Source organism: Neomonachus schauinslandi, chromosome 9 (genome assembly GCF_002201575.2).
Source record: "Neomonachus schauinslandi chromosome 9, ASM220157v2, whole genome shotgun sequence".
NCBI lineage: Eukaryota > Metazoa > Chordata > Mammalia > Carnivora > Phocidae > Neomonachus > Neomonachus schauinslandi.
Genome location: NC_058411.1, coordinates 76,176,326 through 76,192,766, shown reverse-complemented (window position 1 = coordinate 76,192,766; position 16,441 = coordinate 76,176,326).

Here is a 16,441-nt window from a genome sequence, read left to right as displayed (position 1 = left end):
GTCCAGCATCCCCTTTGAAGAGTATTTTTAAAAACAATGCAATTGCATTCCACTTATGTCACATATATACTTGAGAGATTTGCCGGAAGATTCCAGTATGTGAAAGGATTTTTTTTTTTTAAATAAATGAAAGGCAACAGTTGAGGATTGGTGAGAGAACAGTGGTCATACACATGGCAGGGGGGATCTGGGTAAAAAGTGGGAAGGAATGCTCAGATGGTGAGAGTAGAAAGGCATAAATACTATAGCAAGGAGAAGTATGGAGTCTCCTTCTTGGCTTAAAGAAAAAAGAAAGTGCAGGCAACTGGAGGTTAGAACTGAGAGAGTAGCCCTGCCTCAAAGCAGGAGTGTATACATGCCATCAGGCCACCAGTGGGCTCTGACAGGCTGAGAATATAGAGGAAGCATCAAGAGGACCAGGAGGGAAGAGAACAAGAGAAGAGAATGAAATTAGGCATATCTGTGATACCATACTCTTCAAAATTCCAAGACCTTTACACAGTGTGTGTTTGGGCTAACAAAAATGCCCATAAAGTGTAGCCGATGTGTAAATAAACAAAAATTACAGGTTCAGATATTCTGCAAAATGAAGAAGTATATTCTTTGACCCTAAAGATGCTTGCAGCCCACAGAATAGGACTCTGGGTGGCATAATTAGGAGCCTCTCCATTTATCTTCCCCAGTCACATGAAACATTATTCCCTGTTTTCTCAAATCTCACTCATTCTTTAGGACCTGACCCAAACCCCGTCTCTTCCACAAAGGGGTCAATGGTAACTCTAATCTTGCTGACCAGACTTCCCTCTAAAATCCGATTAAATTCAGAGTCTCTGCCATGCAGCATAAAAAAAAAACAGGTACTTCTAATCTGTATTGGATTGTTTCCTTGTTTGCTGTGAGTTAGTCTCTTCTGTTCAGGAGCTGAGCTTCTGAAGAGGCTAATTTATCACATACTTTTATATTGGCTGCTTTTATGTCTTCCAAACTCCTGGCAGAGAAGGAAGCAACTTAACTTTCAGCTGCAAATAAACAAAAACTCCAGCTCAAACTAGCTTAAACAAGAAGGACATTTCTTATCTCATGTAGTGAGAGGATCAGCAACAGGGTGAGCTCTAGGCTTTGGCATGTTGAGGTCCCAGCTCCATCTCTCTCTGTGATGCTCTCCCTTCTTTTATGAGCTGATTTCACCTTCAAGCCAGTAGGAAAATGGCTGTAGCCATTCCTGAGCCCCTTCAGTCATGACAATATCTGGAGAGAGAAAATACCTACAAGAAAGTGGAGACTTCTTCTATAACTTCTCCAGTAGACTCTATCTCACACCTAATAGCCAGAATTGAGTTACATGAGGTGGGATTTCTTCAACTATGTGAGGAGGTGGGATTTCTTCAACTATGTGAGGAGGTGGGATTACCATGATGGGCTGCAAATTGCCCCAGAACTGAGGACAAGATCATCTTCCTCCAAGTCATGTGTGGTAAAGGAGGTGAGATATATGAAGAGAAAGGAAAAAGGGAGGATGAGCATTGGATAGACAACAAGTGGTGAACTGGGGCTGCCTCGTGCAGGCTTGTAAGAGTCAACTGTTAGATTTAGGAAATTTGAATATTAGTGGTTCAACACAGTCACTATCAAAAATTAAGTTATATAAGCTTCCAATGTAAGTATATTAAAGCAGAGGTAACAAATACTCAAAAGTCATGACTTCCTAATTATTTTTACTACATCACACTATTATCTATGCTTTTGCTGTTATTTGCAGTTGCATCTGCATGGTGGAAATACCATGTAACAGAAAGCTACTGTGAATTCTCAACCCTGCATTCAGTGACATCAAACTGACCATTTGAAAAAAGCCATGGTGTGAGTATTTACACCATGGAGATAGTCAAATGATACAAACCAGGGCTTGATTTATTGCTTTGCTGATTGTCTAGATTTAAGGTGGTGATGGAGAAAACGTTACCAATGCAGATTAAACTTAAAAGTGTGTTATGTCTGTAGCTATTATATTATGAATAGCACAAAATATTGAAGAAGTACTCCTCCAGGTTTCAAAAGCCATTATTTGAATCAGCCAAGTCATTTGCATCACTGAAAAATATCTTCCTTCTTTCACTTTCATATTACTCATTAACATAAATGAGCATATCAACCAACATTCAGATCAGAGTTACACTCATTTGTTACCTACACAGACTAATTATGGAGACAAGAGTTCAGAAAAAAATCAACAAAAGCATTCTGTGAGAATCAATTGGCTTTATGAAATTTACAATAAAAAGTATTGTATATTTTATTATTATTTATAAGCTATATGTTGCATACCCTTTATATTAGTAAAATCTATAACATAAAGAACTAATACATATAGTACATATACTATATACAGTATGTATCATTTTATATGTAAATATATATTTCCCCTGCCCCTGGAGAGCCTGTGATTTAGCATTTATCAGCACAACACTGGGACCACCAATGTATTTATTAGACCACAACATCCTCAATGACCAACCAACTATAGTTAATTTTGTTTGGGTGTCACTTAGAAAATATATTGATCTGATTTTAGATTTCCTTACTAGGTTGAAAGGTAGATTCAGAATTGTTCACTAAGTTTATTTTCACGGGGGTAGGGGTTTGAATGGACGCTTTCCTTTGGTTTAGTTTGCTGGAGATTTCAGCAAATCAGTGAGGTTTATTTCCCTACTGAGTCCATCGTTTGAATCCATTCAAGTTCCTGGTAATATTAAGCCACACTGATGAAGAGATTTACCATAATCACATTATTCCCTCTGATCGTGATGAATCCCCCTGGGCTTGGCACATCCAGACATTCTGACCCCTGCTGAGGGGAAGGTGCTCAGCTCTGAGCTTATACCAAGGGAAATGAAGAACTGCATTCATAGAATGTTTTTGCCTCCTTTTTGACTTGCTTTTTCCTGAAGAACAGATCACCAGTCACCAGGGGTTCTATACCTCTATCGTGTCACCCCGTGGTAGGACAAAAGAAAAGTTTTTGGCCCCTGGAAAAGCATGTTAAAATTTGACTCTCTTCCCAGGCCAGATGTGATTTGGAGACATGCCCTCCTTCTGGAAGTTGCTCTCTGGGCTTTATTCCCAAATGATGGTTTCTCTTCTCAGTAAATGTGATATATGTTGAAATGGAAAATGAAGGAAACCCAGTCATTATGGTTTCCTCCATAATCTTGTATCTCTTTATTGCTTATTTCAATCATGCTTCTCTTTGAGGTTCTCAGTATGGTTAAACAAATTTGACCCTCATCTAAGGTTATTTATTATTATTATTATTAACATAAGGGCAATGGTAGTTATTTATTGATCCTCAGCTATGTGTCAGGCAGTGGCCAAATAGTTACCTACATCTTCTCTAATCCCTGTAACAACTATCCAGATAGAGATAAACATTTTTCTTTTTACAAATAAGGACACTGAAACCCAAGGAGATTTAATAACCAAGGTTGTAACGAGAGTCTGTCTGACACCAAAGCTCCCATGTTTTTCAGTATACCAGGACTTCTTTCCTCCCTCAATAACTCATTAGGACTTAATCCTATTGGAGAAACATATTGAATGATGACAAATTTCAAAAGTTGCATGTGGGTAATATTAGGCAATAATCCACATTGGACATTCTGACCTCAAGCCTGACCATCTGCTAATGGATCCATTAATGGTATTGATTTGTTTAAGAATGCACTTGTGGTCTCATCACAAGTCTACAAAGGTCAAGTGGAGTCATGGCAATAAGAGCTCAGAGACAGGTCCTGAAAACCTAGTGACCATCCGGGCCCGCTGAGGCATAAAGTCCTCTGTTTCGTGGGTTTTATAAATCTCTCGGTATTTGGATCTCGGAAAGTAGGCTGGCTTCAATCTCTTCAAATAGACCACGCAGAACTTTTTCAGGTTTCATTGTGTAGGTGGCATGCCATAGAGGTCCAGCAGTTCCAGAAATGAAATGTGCCCTGTCTGAAGGGACTGTTGTTTTCCTGGTGGAATCCTAGCCAGAAAAGGGCTGCATTCGGTGTAAAGCCAACCAGGCAGGAAACAAAAAGCCTTTTAGTAAAGTGATCCTTCACTGTTACAGAACATCTTTATTCTAAACCTCACATGGCGTGATCAGAAGAAATAAAAGGGGGCCAAAGCATAAGCATAGAACCACGGCCATTCCTGGCATCTACAACCCAAGTGGCCTCATACCTAGAGAGAGAAAGGCTATCACTGGCATCCTTTTACTTCCCTGGATTGCTTCTACATATCAGAATCAAAAACAGATGGAGATGCTTTGTATCACAACATCTGGATGGAGATGCTTCATGTCATCCTAGGTCAGGATAGGCTTGTCCAAGTTTGTAAGCTCAACCCAGTCCTGAGATACACAACTCAGTTCAACCTCACCCAAGAAGATTGTCCCTTTATCAGATCATTTGCATGATGCTCCCTTTATCAGATCATTGACATGAGCCATGAGAACAGCCTTGGAATAAAGGAAGTATCCCTAAAAGGCAACATAGTCTATGGCAATGCATTCAAAATGTTTTCCTCCTGTACTTACTTAAAGAATTATGAAAAACTATATACCCCTGACATATTTTAAATTTACAAGTTTTGTCATACATTTTTATAGTCACAAAGGATGTAGTTTCTGACATACAGTATGTTGTATATGTGCATTCAAGATCTTTTCAACAAAACCTTCAAGTTACAGATTTAGGGAACAGCCTGGGTGGCTCAGTCAGTTAAGCATCCTACTCTTGACTTCGATTCAGGTCATGATCTCAGGGTCGTGAGATGGAGCCCCACCTCGGGCTCTGTACTCAGTGGGGAGTCTGCTTCTCTCCTCCTCTTCTCCCTCTAGCCCCTCCACCCTCTCTCTCTTAAAAAAAGAAAAAAGAACTTCAGCTAAGTTATTTAATATGCATGCCCCCTTGACAACCTTCTCCTAAGTGTGAGAAAGAGAATGAGAGAGAATAGAGTGTGTCACTTGGATGACATAAAGCCGCTGAGCTCTTCAATATTTCTCATTCAACACTTGTTGGCGTTCTTTCAGGGGACTCTCCCTCTGGAGTGACCATTTGTTTGACCATTTTGTTTTTGGTTTGACCATTTGTTTTTACTCCCAGAGCAATGGACTTGGTAAGATTAAAGATGGTTAGTGTGTCTTTCCGTTCAAACGGGAGAACATATCATGAAGTTGGAGGTAGCAAAGGAGAAGCTGTGGCAGCAGAGAAGTTCTAAGACAAAGTATTTAGGGAAGAATTATAGGGAAGATCATCCTCTCAAAGCTTTCAATACATGTAAGGCTTGGAGAGTCTTCCTTATCCCCAGTAGTAAGGAAACCAGTTTTTGAAAAGCCACTGTTTAAGCCATGTGCATGGAAATAGATAGGGTTTTGCGTCAGGACTCTGTGTTTATGAGTTTCTGGGTCCTTTTTCCTTCTTCCCTCCTTTCTCCCTCCCTTCCTTCATGATCTGATAGGAGCAGGGAACACCTGTTTCTCCTCTGCTATCTGATGCTCCTTCAGCCATTAAAAGGCCCCCATACTCAAAGGATAGAAGTCACTCCCTATTTGCCATACCTTCGGGCTGACAAAAAAGTTTCCTCCTTATGTTGAGACATGACGCAGAGAGAATTTCCCATTAAGCTCATTAAGCTCTTGAAGTGTCAGAGTCCCTTGCTTTCACAGTCTTTTCCAAGCTGTTGGGAGGGTACTTAGCATGTGTTTACAATGTCATATATATTTTTAAATTTCTCAAAGAAAGTACTTTGGTGTTCTCTTACTTAAAGAGCACACTGTCCCCCAAAATGTATAAGCTTCCCACCCCATCAGGGTTTCCAGACTTAGGTGATAAAATTTCAGGATACCCAGTTACATTTAAAGTTCAGATAAACAATTAACATGTTTTATTATTCTAAATATTGAATGAGACATAGCTATACGAAAAAAAATTTCTTGTTAATCCAAAATGTTGGCTAGCAGCAAATTTTGTTTATCCACTGCCTTACATTCCTCCAAACTTTGATCCTCCCTTGTTTGGACACTCAATGACAAGGTAAGTTTTGCTGTTCTCAAATCAGTTAAAGATATCTTTAGCTTTGTATTTCTAAACTCTTCTCAGACTATAATTTGAGACTTTGAAAGTCAGTCCTGACTGATCTTATGCAGCCTTATTTTTTGGCACATTTTTGCTAAGGAAACACAGGTCAAAATAATTTCCCAACTCTGTGGGAAAATAAGAAACTCTGTTTCTTCTCTAGTGACAGACAAGAAAACTCTGAAATGTCACTGTTGGGCTTTATGTTGGGATCTAGCATGGAACATTTGTGTTCGTAAAGGAAACTCCTTAAGTGGCTACAGAGAAACAACAGGCTGAGCAAGGGAGGGGAGAACTTGGCTCAAGAAGATTTTGCTGCAATAGGAAGTATTAGAGCAGTGTTTCTCAAATGTTTTGGACCCTGACCTACAGTGGGAAATACATTTTTCATAGTGACCCACAAACACACCTCCATATATATGTGATTGAAACAAAAGTTTCATGGAACATTCACCATCACTACATGTACAAGTATTATGTATAAGGCACACTGATATTTTCTACTCAGATTTCCCTCTCTCTCTCTCTCTATCAGAGCTGATTGCACTCAAACGATTTCACAACCAACTGAGGGACCGTGATTTGTGGTTTAGAAACCACTGCACAGAACTGCTTGGGGTGGTCTCCACCAGAAAAGGAATTTGCATCACAGTGTAAATCAATGAGCTGCTTCCTTCATTGAGAAAATCTTGCTGGGGGGCAGGGTGGGGCGGGGGCAGGGGAAACAATGTCAGCTGAAGGGCTCACTTAGCAAGAACAGTTGGCTTATGTTTGGTGTGAGTTCCTAATCCTGTCACAAGAGGGAGTAAACAGTACCCAAGTGAGCACCAGCCCCTCAGATGACACTTTGAGAAGCAGTTGCAAGCTAGGGTCTGACACAGAAAAGATGAGAGAAGCCCATGCAGCAGGGGTCCAGAGGAGCAGAGAGGGGATACAGAGTATGAGGAGGATGGAAGAGCGAATGGTGAGTGCCTCTTTGGAAAGCCCATGAATACACATCACTGAGACCAAGGGGCCTAACTTGGAGAAGGTGTACATGCTTTTCCAGGGATCCCATCTAACTGGACGAGAAAGTCCCTTTCAGACAATTTCAGAAATTTAATCCCTGCATGCAGAGTAATGGTTGGAGAAAATGGGAAGATTTTACTGCAAAGAACTCGACTGCTTATCACCTTCTCCTGAAAAAAGTAAACTCCATCTCTCACTCTCTAGCGCCTCTGTCAGACCCTTTCCTTTCTCTCAGAGTCACCAATTCTTTCATCTGGTCCCCTCCATCTCAGCTAATGACCTTGTCTTGCACTTTTAGAGAAAATGAAAGCTCTCAGAAGGGAATTCCTTCACTTTTTCTCTACTAAACCTACCAGCCTACCAGCACTGCCCTCAGTCTCCCATCCCAAAGAATGTGCTGTGTGTCGACATGAGGAATTAGGAGAACCTCCATTACCCTATGACAAGCCCAGTATACAAACCCTAGATTATATTGCTGGGTTCTACTGAAACAGGAAAACAGGGAAGAGACAGGTAAGTAACACTTAACAAAACAGATCCATCTGGCTGCCAAACAGCTTTATTCTAATTGCACTCTAAATCTCTGACTTTGAGAAGAAAATAACATGGATTATCAGGCTCTCATCTCTCTTTGGGTATAATAAATAGTTTAGCCACTCCTTTGGAAAATAGCCTCTAAGTCATACTGGTTGGTCAACTGCCCATGCTTCCACGTGTGATCAGTTCCTGTCCCACCTGATCTTTCCAGCACTCACACCGTCAACTACCTTCTCTCTTCTGCATCTTCCATCCTTCCCTCTCTACCAGATTCTTTCCCAAACATCCAGATATGTAACAGTATATCCTGTCTTTAAAAACGTGGCTCTGTTTATTCCATGTCCTCCTCCAGGGACTGTGCTCTCTATCAGGTTCCCTTCAAAGAGAAGTTTCTCTAAGGAGTTGCCATCTGCATTTATTCTCTTTTGCTAGTCTGCCTTCAGCACCTACCACTCCACCAAAAATATTCTTGTTATAAAAGTCACCAGTGAGTTCTATATTGCTAACGCTAACAGAGACTTTTCATTTCTCACCTTCCTCAACATTTTAGCAGCCTTGGAAACAGTTCTCTCTCCCTTCTCCTTGAAAAACTGTGATCTTGGCATTCCTGATAACACACCTACTCTCTTGGCTTTTCGTCCTGTTTTTCAGCCCTCCCTCCTCTACTCTTTACTGGCTTATCCATCTTGAATTGATATTTGCCTGTTGGGATATCTCCCTCCCATCAAGAAAAAGATACGCCCTTAATATTCCTCACTCGGGTAAATGGCAACTCCATTCATTCGATTGCTCCCAGATCAAGTCCTGTTGACTCCACCCTCCAATCATATGGCAAGTCTGTTCACTTTACTCGGTCTCCATTGCTACTACCCTAGGCCAAGCTGCCATTACACTTCACCTCTACTCTTGCCCTAGTTTCCTTATTGGTTTCCCCATTTCTAATTTCACCCCTGCCTCCACTCCTCCTACCGATCTATTTCTCATATAGTAATCATAGTAATATCTCTAAAACATAAATCAAATTATGTCACTCCCTTGTTTGAAAATAAGAAATCGTTTCCCTTCAAACTTAAAATAGAATCCAAGCTCCTGAATATCTACAAGGCCCTGTGGCATCCGAGCCCAGCCCACCTCTCCAGCCTCACCTCCTTCCGTTTTCCCACTTCACTCTCTAGTCTCCTGCCACACAGCCCTTCTCATAATTTCTTATATGGTCGAGATCTTTCCTGCCTCAGGTTTTCTGTACACACTGTGCCCTCTTCAGTGACCTCACCCCTCCCACTTCACCTGGTCATCTATCCATCAGGTGGCAGTTCAAATATTAATTCTTTAGAGAAACCTCTCCCGAATCAGCTGCTTAACTGACTGAACCACCCAGGTGCCCCAACAGATACTACAATTTATAATTAAATAATTATCTCTATGTTTTTGTCTTTGCTGCTTAATATCTGTTTTGTTCATGCAACTGCAAGTTCCACGAGGCTAGTGCCTAGAACAGTACCTAAAATATTAGTAAATGCTCGACAATTTTTAAATGAATGAATGAGGAATAGGATGACTGTTTCAAATGTCTGCTAAACATTGACAAACTGTATCTCTTTCAACTCTAAGACTACTGACATATACTTTACACAGTACATGTGACAGGGGGTCAGACACCTGTTTATTATCATCTACCAGTGGTGTTGCTGGAATAGGCTGATATAGGTTTAAGAGAGCCAGTTCTGGGCATTTCTTCCCAATTTCACATTTAGTGACATCATGTTGGTAGCCATGATGAGAATACTTATGTCACCAAAAATAAGCAAAAAAAAAAAAGGACTTTCTTTTTCCTTTGAAGAGCCACTTTAGCAGCACACCACTGATACCTACTCTACACCCAGAATCATGTTAGTAATTATGGAGATACCATTAAAAATAAGTCATAGTTACTGTTTAGTAAGAGGTTCCAGTCTCGCTTAGGAGCTATGATATACATCAGGAATCAAGGAAAATCAGGGTATGGCTGTGCAGTGTGAGGGCATGGTGATCGGAAAAGGAAGAGATCAGTTTGAGTTGGTAACAGTGGACACCCAGAAGGTGGACCCAATGCTGAAACCAGTGAAACCCATCCGGAGACGGTCTATGTAACTGAACAGGACCACAGAGGGCGATCCTGATGGGGGGGGGCAGCGAGGATCCAGGGCTGGTCACAAGCCAGGGAAAGGGAGTTGGGATGGAAGTGGGAAGAAGAGAGAAGATTGTCTTAGTTGGAAAGAGTCGCCCTTGAAAATTTCTTTCTAAATGTAACTTTGGTAAATTGGGTCCTTTTTCTAAAAATGAAGAATCCAGATGTTAAAGAATTCTTAAGGCAAATCTTTTTTTCTTTTCAAAAGTGAAATGTTTAAAGGGTCAACAATCTTCCTCTATTATTCAGATTTAAGTTTTGGTAAGTAACTTTCCCTTGAAGCCATGAACATCCTCCCAATCACCTCTCCAACCTGCTGGATGATCTGGCAAGATGCTTCGCTTCCCCGATCTTGGCCCTCAGTTTCCTTATCTGTGGAAAGAATTGGCCCAATCTGATTGTCCATAACGTTCTTTATTTTTTTTTAAGATTTTTAAAATTTATTTTATTTGAGAGAGAGAGCATGAGCGGGGTGAGGGGCAGAGGGAGAAGCAGACTCCCCGCCGAGCAGGGAGCCCGATGTGGTGCCCCATCCTGGACTCCGGGATCATGACCCGAGCCGAAGGCAGATGCTTAACCGACTGAGCCATCCAGGTGCCCCCGTAATGTTCTTTAGATAGCTCAGAAAAATCGCATGGTTCTAAATGGTTAGGCATGTGAACCACATTTCTAAGTGAGTCTAAGAAGAAGGCCAGGAAAACATCATTCTAATATGTCCTTTCCTATGATTAAAGGACTCTGAGGAATTCTATTTAGTCACAAAAGGGTGAACTAAAATGACCCTTTTGCTACAGAGTTAAGTCAGTTTTCTTTTAGCCAAAGAAGGGATTTGGCATCTGAGTTTAACAGAAGACCTCATGGGTTCTCCACATGTACACCATCAGGGAAATCCAGTAACCATTTCACAGGGAAATAAGGTCACTGTTTTTAAATCAATAGGAAAAGAGCAGAACAGCAAGAGAGACAGATGATTTATCCTGTGACCAGAGTGCACAAAATTGACTGGAGAAACTAATCAAATCAGACTTGATAAAGCTGATGCTGCCTTATATCCCCTGTGCCTGGAAGCCCTGTCAGAGCTGGTCTGCCATAGATCCTGATTTAAAATACAGACTGACTCCTCCACCCCTTCTGAGTAGCAATCCAGCTGTATGCATTTCAATTATTCTTTGTTTTCTAATCATTGTTATTAAATATAATGTGAAGCTTGATGATGTTAAGTAATGACAAATGGTGTCTCTTGACACCTGGCACCTAAGGAACCCCCAGGTAGGGCTGGTTCTGGCCTCTCAAGGGCCTCTTTCCCCTCTCCCCTTTTGCCCCTCCTCAGCCCCAAAGGCAGACACAGCTGCTGCCAGGTTGGCTTGTTCGGCCCACTCATCTCAAGCTCCCCTGAAGCTGCAAGGCGGCAGGAAGCCAGCCTGGTGTGCCTTCCCCATTCGGCACAGCTAAAGAGGGAGGCAGCAGGGCAAGCGAGGGAGGGTTCTGAAAGCCTTGGAAAGGAAACCGACCTCTGTTCTGCAGGAGTTTGGGAGCCACTGAAGGGTGTTGAGTAAGGAAATTATATGATTAATTTGCATAGATAGATCCCTCTGGTGCAGAGAGAGGGTGGGTTTAAAGAGAGTAAGACTAAAGGCAGGCAGATCCATTAAGTTTGTGCCAAGATATCAGTACTCCAAGGCAGTGGTGGTAGAGACAGAAAGGAGGGGGCGAGTCTGAGAAGTATTTAGGAGGTAAGATCAGAAGAACTAGAAGTACTTGATGATGGACTGAATACGGGAGGTGGGATGTTGAGGGAGAAGGATTTGCCTGGGAAGGCTGCCAGTTTCTTGCCTGGGTGCGGTGGATAGAGTTGCATTTTGCAAAATATGTGCCTTATAACACCAGCTCTACTGGATGTGTGATGGTATTGTGTCAAAACTGGCTATATCCTCAGATAAATTTGTGAAATGTCAACTTAAAACTAGGCCAGATATCTCCGCTGCAGGACTTCTCAGAGCCTTTAATATGTTGCAGCTGCTGCTAACAATAATAACTATCGTTGTTAAGCATGTAGAGAAGTTCTACTTATTATGTGTGCTTTGAGCAATTTGGAAAGAAATAAAGTCCCTGAGAAAAGTGTTCTGAAACTTGAAAATAATCCGTGAGGAAATACACAAATATGAACTAACAATGTAGTAATATGGGTCCTGAAGTGAGAAGCTCCTAGTGCAAGTGATATGAGCCAAAGGCATTGTGGGACATGGCCAGATGCAAGACTAAATATTTGATACACATTATTTTAGGTTCCCATAACAACACTGTGAGGTATGTATTTGGTACCTATCTTACACGTGGGGAAATTGGGAGTCATAAGGATTAACTACTCAAGGATTCCACACATCTAGCAAGGAGTAGAATCTCACCCTTAACAATTACATCATATCATTTCCACGTGCTAATGAATATGGTGAATCTGCAAGGAAGGGAAGGTGTAGCATGCAGTGTCTCCCAAACTTAAGTGACCACAGAACTCTGCGTTTGTGGAGCATCATGCAGGATTAGTGGTACTTGGAGTGTATTTTGTGGAGAATAATGCTGTTAACTAAGATCAGGAGTACAGATTGATAAAAAGGAAATGGTATCTATGCATATCATTTTCATATAAGATTGAAACTTGCCATAATAGAAATATAGCTAACGTGTTATAGAAATCCAAAGTGGGCAGAGATCATTTCCAGTATTGATGTCCAGGGAAAATACTAGTTAATGTTATCAGCTGCAAGTAACAGAAAGCCCAACGAAAAATGGCTAACCATAGAGATTTATTAAAGCACATAACAAAACCCAAAGATAGGACAATCCCATTGTTGGTTAATTCAGTGGCTCGACATCAGCCTCAGGAATGGAAGATTTTTTCTGTTTTTCTCCTTTGCCATTTTCAATATGTTACATTGTCCTCTGAGGCCTCAAGGTAGTGGGCACAGTGCCAGATGTCAGCTGCAGACAGGTGCCCTGACATCAGCATTAAGATGGCACATTGGCCTCTCACTGCACTCTTGGCCAAGAAGGGTGAAGAGGGGAGGTATAAAGTGATGTGACTAAGAAAACATCTCTTTCTACTCCAGAAAAAAAGTGACACTTCCTGCTAAAAGCATTTCAAACATTTCTTGGGTCCATTCCCACATCGGGATTGAACCGGGCCGAGTGAACACAGACACAGAGCACTTAGCTGGGTTGAGAGGGATGAGCAGCCGTGAGCAAGCAGGCAGCTGGTGCTCAGCTGAGCACGCTTGAGGGAAACCAAACCTCTGGTTCCTGAAAGCCCACACCATGATGACTGATAACATCGAAATAAGGGCCATCCCAGCACAAGACATGTCCTCTGCAGATGGCATAGACCAGGAACACTGTGAGCCCAGAGACACAGAGATGATGAAGGTTTATTATCGGGGTGCGCGGGTGGCTCAGTTGGTTAAGCGTCTGCCTTCGGCTCAGGTCATGATCCCAGGATCCTGGGATGGAGTCCTGCATTGGGCTCCCTGCCTCAGTGGGTAGCTTGCATCTTTTTCTCTCTCTCCCCCCGCTCATGCTCGCTCACTCTCTCTCTCGTTCTCAAATAAATAAATAAAATTAAAAAAAAAAAGTTTATTATCAATTCCCTAGTGGAATTCCCTGTCACAGGCCTCAACCGGGTGGGGCACTGAGAGTGTGCATTCCGCCAATTCTCAAAAATCCTATTGTTATCCTCATAACTGAGTGATCAAGACACTTCAGGATTTGTTATTTAGAGGTGTCTGAAATAGGTGAGACCTATCTCTGGCTCAGATTAATTCTAAGAATCGAAGTGAACAGAATTTAAGAATTCTGTCCTATGAAGGCTCATTCCTGAGTTACAAAAGCACTAGGTAAAGTGTATGCCCCCAAGCAAATGGTGGCCCCTATTATTCGGAAACATATTGAGTGAGTTCTTGGCATGCGCTTTGGAGGGAAAGAAAATGGAAAGTCAGGAAGGAAGGAGGGAAGGAAAGGGAAGGGGGATTGAAAATAGAGGAAATTTAAGAGAAAGTAAATGTGGAATCATTTAAATAATAGAAAACAGGACAATCTGACAAAGAGTGTCCGGCATCAGTTTTCCTGGAGATTAATTCTGTTTTTTAACAGCATCAGAGATGGGGTAGAGCTGACGGGTTCTCATTTGATGATAGGCTAGCACGCTCCAATGTAAAGGGGTATCAGGGTGCAAACAGTCAGAAGGCATCTCGCACAGCAACGTCTGGAACGGCTCTGGAGTCTAGCAGTTTGGAGTTTCAGGTTTTGCAGCGGGAGATGACAGCAAAAGTGCACTGAGCTCAGGCTTCCTCTGCAAGTGTTGAAAGGCTGGTGGGAAAGAAATGTTATGTGGAGGAGCAAAGTGTTCAAGACTAGAGCAGCTCAACCTACAAAATGACGTGGGAAAGAAGTTGCAGAGAGTCAGGGGAAGGCCAAGGACCTAAAAAGGGAAAGCAGGTATGGGAGAATGGGGCTGGAGGGGCAACAGAAGTGTAGGGGCCTGTAGCCGCTCTGCGAAGTGCTTTGACATGTCAAATCATTTAATCGGGAATGTTTACTTGCAAGGCCATACTTAACCTGGTGATACAAGAAGTTATTAAAAGTCTACCTTTTCAAAAAAAAAAATCAAATGACAATTAGATTTATAAAATACAATTTACGTCGCAGGCTAAAAGCAATATCAAGTTCTAGAGCAAACGACTTGATGGGCTCCCAAGAGACAGAGGTGGGAAGAAGGGCCATAGTAACAGTTGGTGTGACTCCCGCTAACCAGTCATTGGCCAAGTTTCAACGGGAAGGCAGTGGCTATGCGGGGGTTGGAAGGAAAAGTTTATTTTGGGCCTTAAAAACAGGTTTTTGTGGGGCCTGGGGGACTTTTTCCTTGGTTTCATGGTACAAGTAGAGGAGGCTGCATCTTTTTATTTCACCAATCCTTCCCTCCGCTCTCCAAGAAAGGAAGGGTAGCTTCTATATGATGGGTGAGCTTGGGAGAAGCAAAATGGGTCTTCTCAGCTCTTTTCTTCTTCCTCTTTGGGGATTGGCCACCCCTCAAAGAGCACACACCCCACTGTACTCCTTCATGGCATCCACAGGGGAGACCGAGAGACCTGGCACTGCCATGAATGATGGAGGTTCTAAGTCTGATTCGGGGATGCCTATTTGGGAATCATTGTTGCCACCCTCCAAATCCAACCAACGTTGCAGCAGAAATACAGGTGATATCTGTATAATCACCTGCCTGACTCCTACAACTATATCTCAATAGTTTCTTTTTTTTTAAGATTTTATTTATTTGAGAGTGAGAAAGTGATCGAGAGAAAGAGCATGAGCAGGGGGAGGCAGAGGGAGAGGGAGAAGCGGACTCACTGCTGAACTGGGAGCCCATCACAGGGCTGAATCCCAGGACTCTGAGATCATGACCTGTGCCTAAGGCAGACGCTTAATCGACTAAGCCACCTGGGCGCCCCATCTCAGTTGTTTCTAAACTCAAGGGGACTGGCAAGGGTACTACTTCTGACCCCTTCAAACCCCAACATCAGGAAGGGAGGAAGAAAAACCAGAATCAAAACTTTTAAGGATACAATCAAAAGGAGTGGGTTTAAACTTACTTCACCAAATCAATTCCTGATTCTATTGCCTGGCATTCAAGGCTCTTTATGATCTGACACTACTTCCCCGTGGGGGTACCACCGTCTAATGCATCAGACAGAAACACACTCAGCACGCCACTGTCCCTGTGCCTTCACTCAGGTGTTCCCTCCAAATGGGAAGCCCTTTCCCCTTTTTTTCCATGTCTAGATGTGACCTATTCTTCAAGGACTAGCCTAAATTTCACCAAATCCATATGTGCCTCTGTAGCAGGTTCTCTCCAGAGGTTTCCTGACCAAGTCACCCCAATTTCTCCTTCTCCCCCAATTTTCTTTCATTCTTAGGTGGCCATGAACTTCAGGGGCAGCAGCACTCCTGGGAACCTAGATTATCTTAACCAAACCTAGAAATGCTATTCCCCTTGCCAATGATTGGTTTAGGAATAAATATGTGACTAGGTTTTTATCATTCAGAAAGAAATTCAAAGCTGGGGAAACATTTTCCCCTGACTTTTGATACTCTGAAAACATTACATAAAAATTTCCTCAACACCAGAAGTTTCTCTTTTCGCAGCATTTGAACGTTACTCTTTTTTCTCTCTTCAAGTTCGCTACCACCCTTTCTTTCCTTTTCTTGCATTTTTAAGGACACTTCATTTCGTTCTTCCTTGCCCTTCTCATTTCTTTTCTCATTACCTTGACTTATAAATTTGTATCTACTTTCTTTTTGTTTTGCCTTTTTTTTTTTTCCATCAGTGTATTTCAGGGTATTCCTCACCCAGCCAGGAATGTCTATGTTGGTCTGTAAATCCTTTGGTTCTACTCTCTTCCTTGAGAGATTTTATGTACCACTTGTTCACTTGTTCCGTCTCTTGAATACCCTTTCTTTCTTTTCCTATTCTAGTAGAAATGTGCTGCTGATTTCTGACATTCTCTAATGTATCTTACATAAATATCAGATCTTGCATCAGTTCACCTAGCTCACTCCCTTTTAA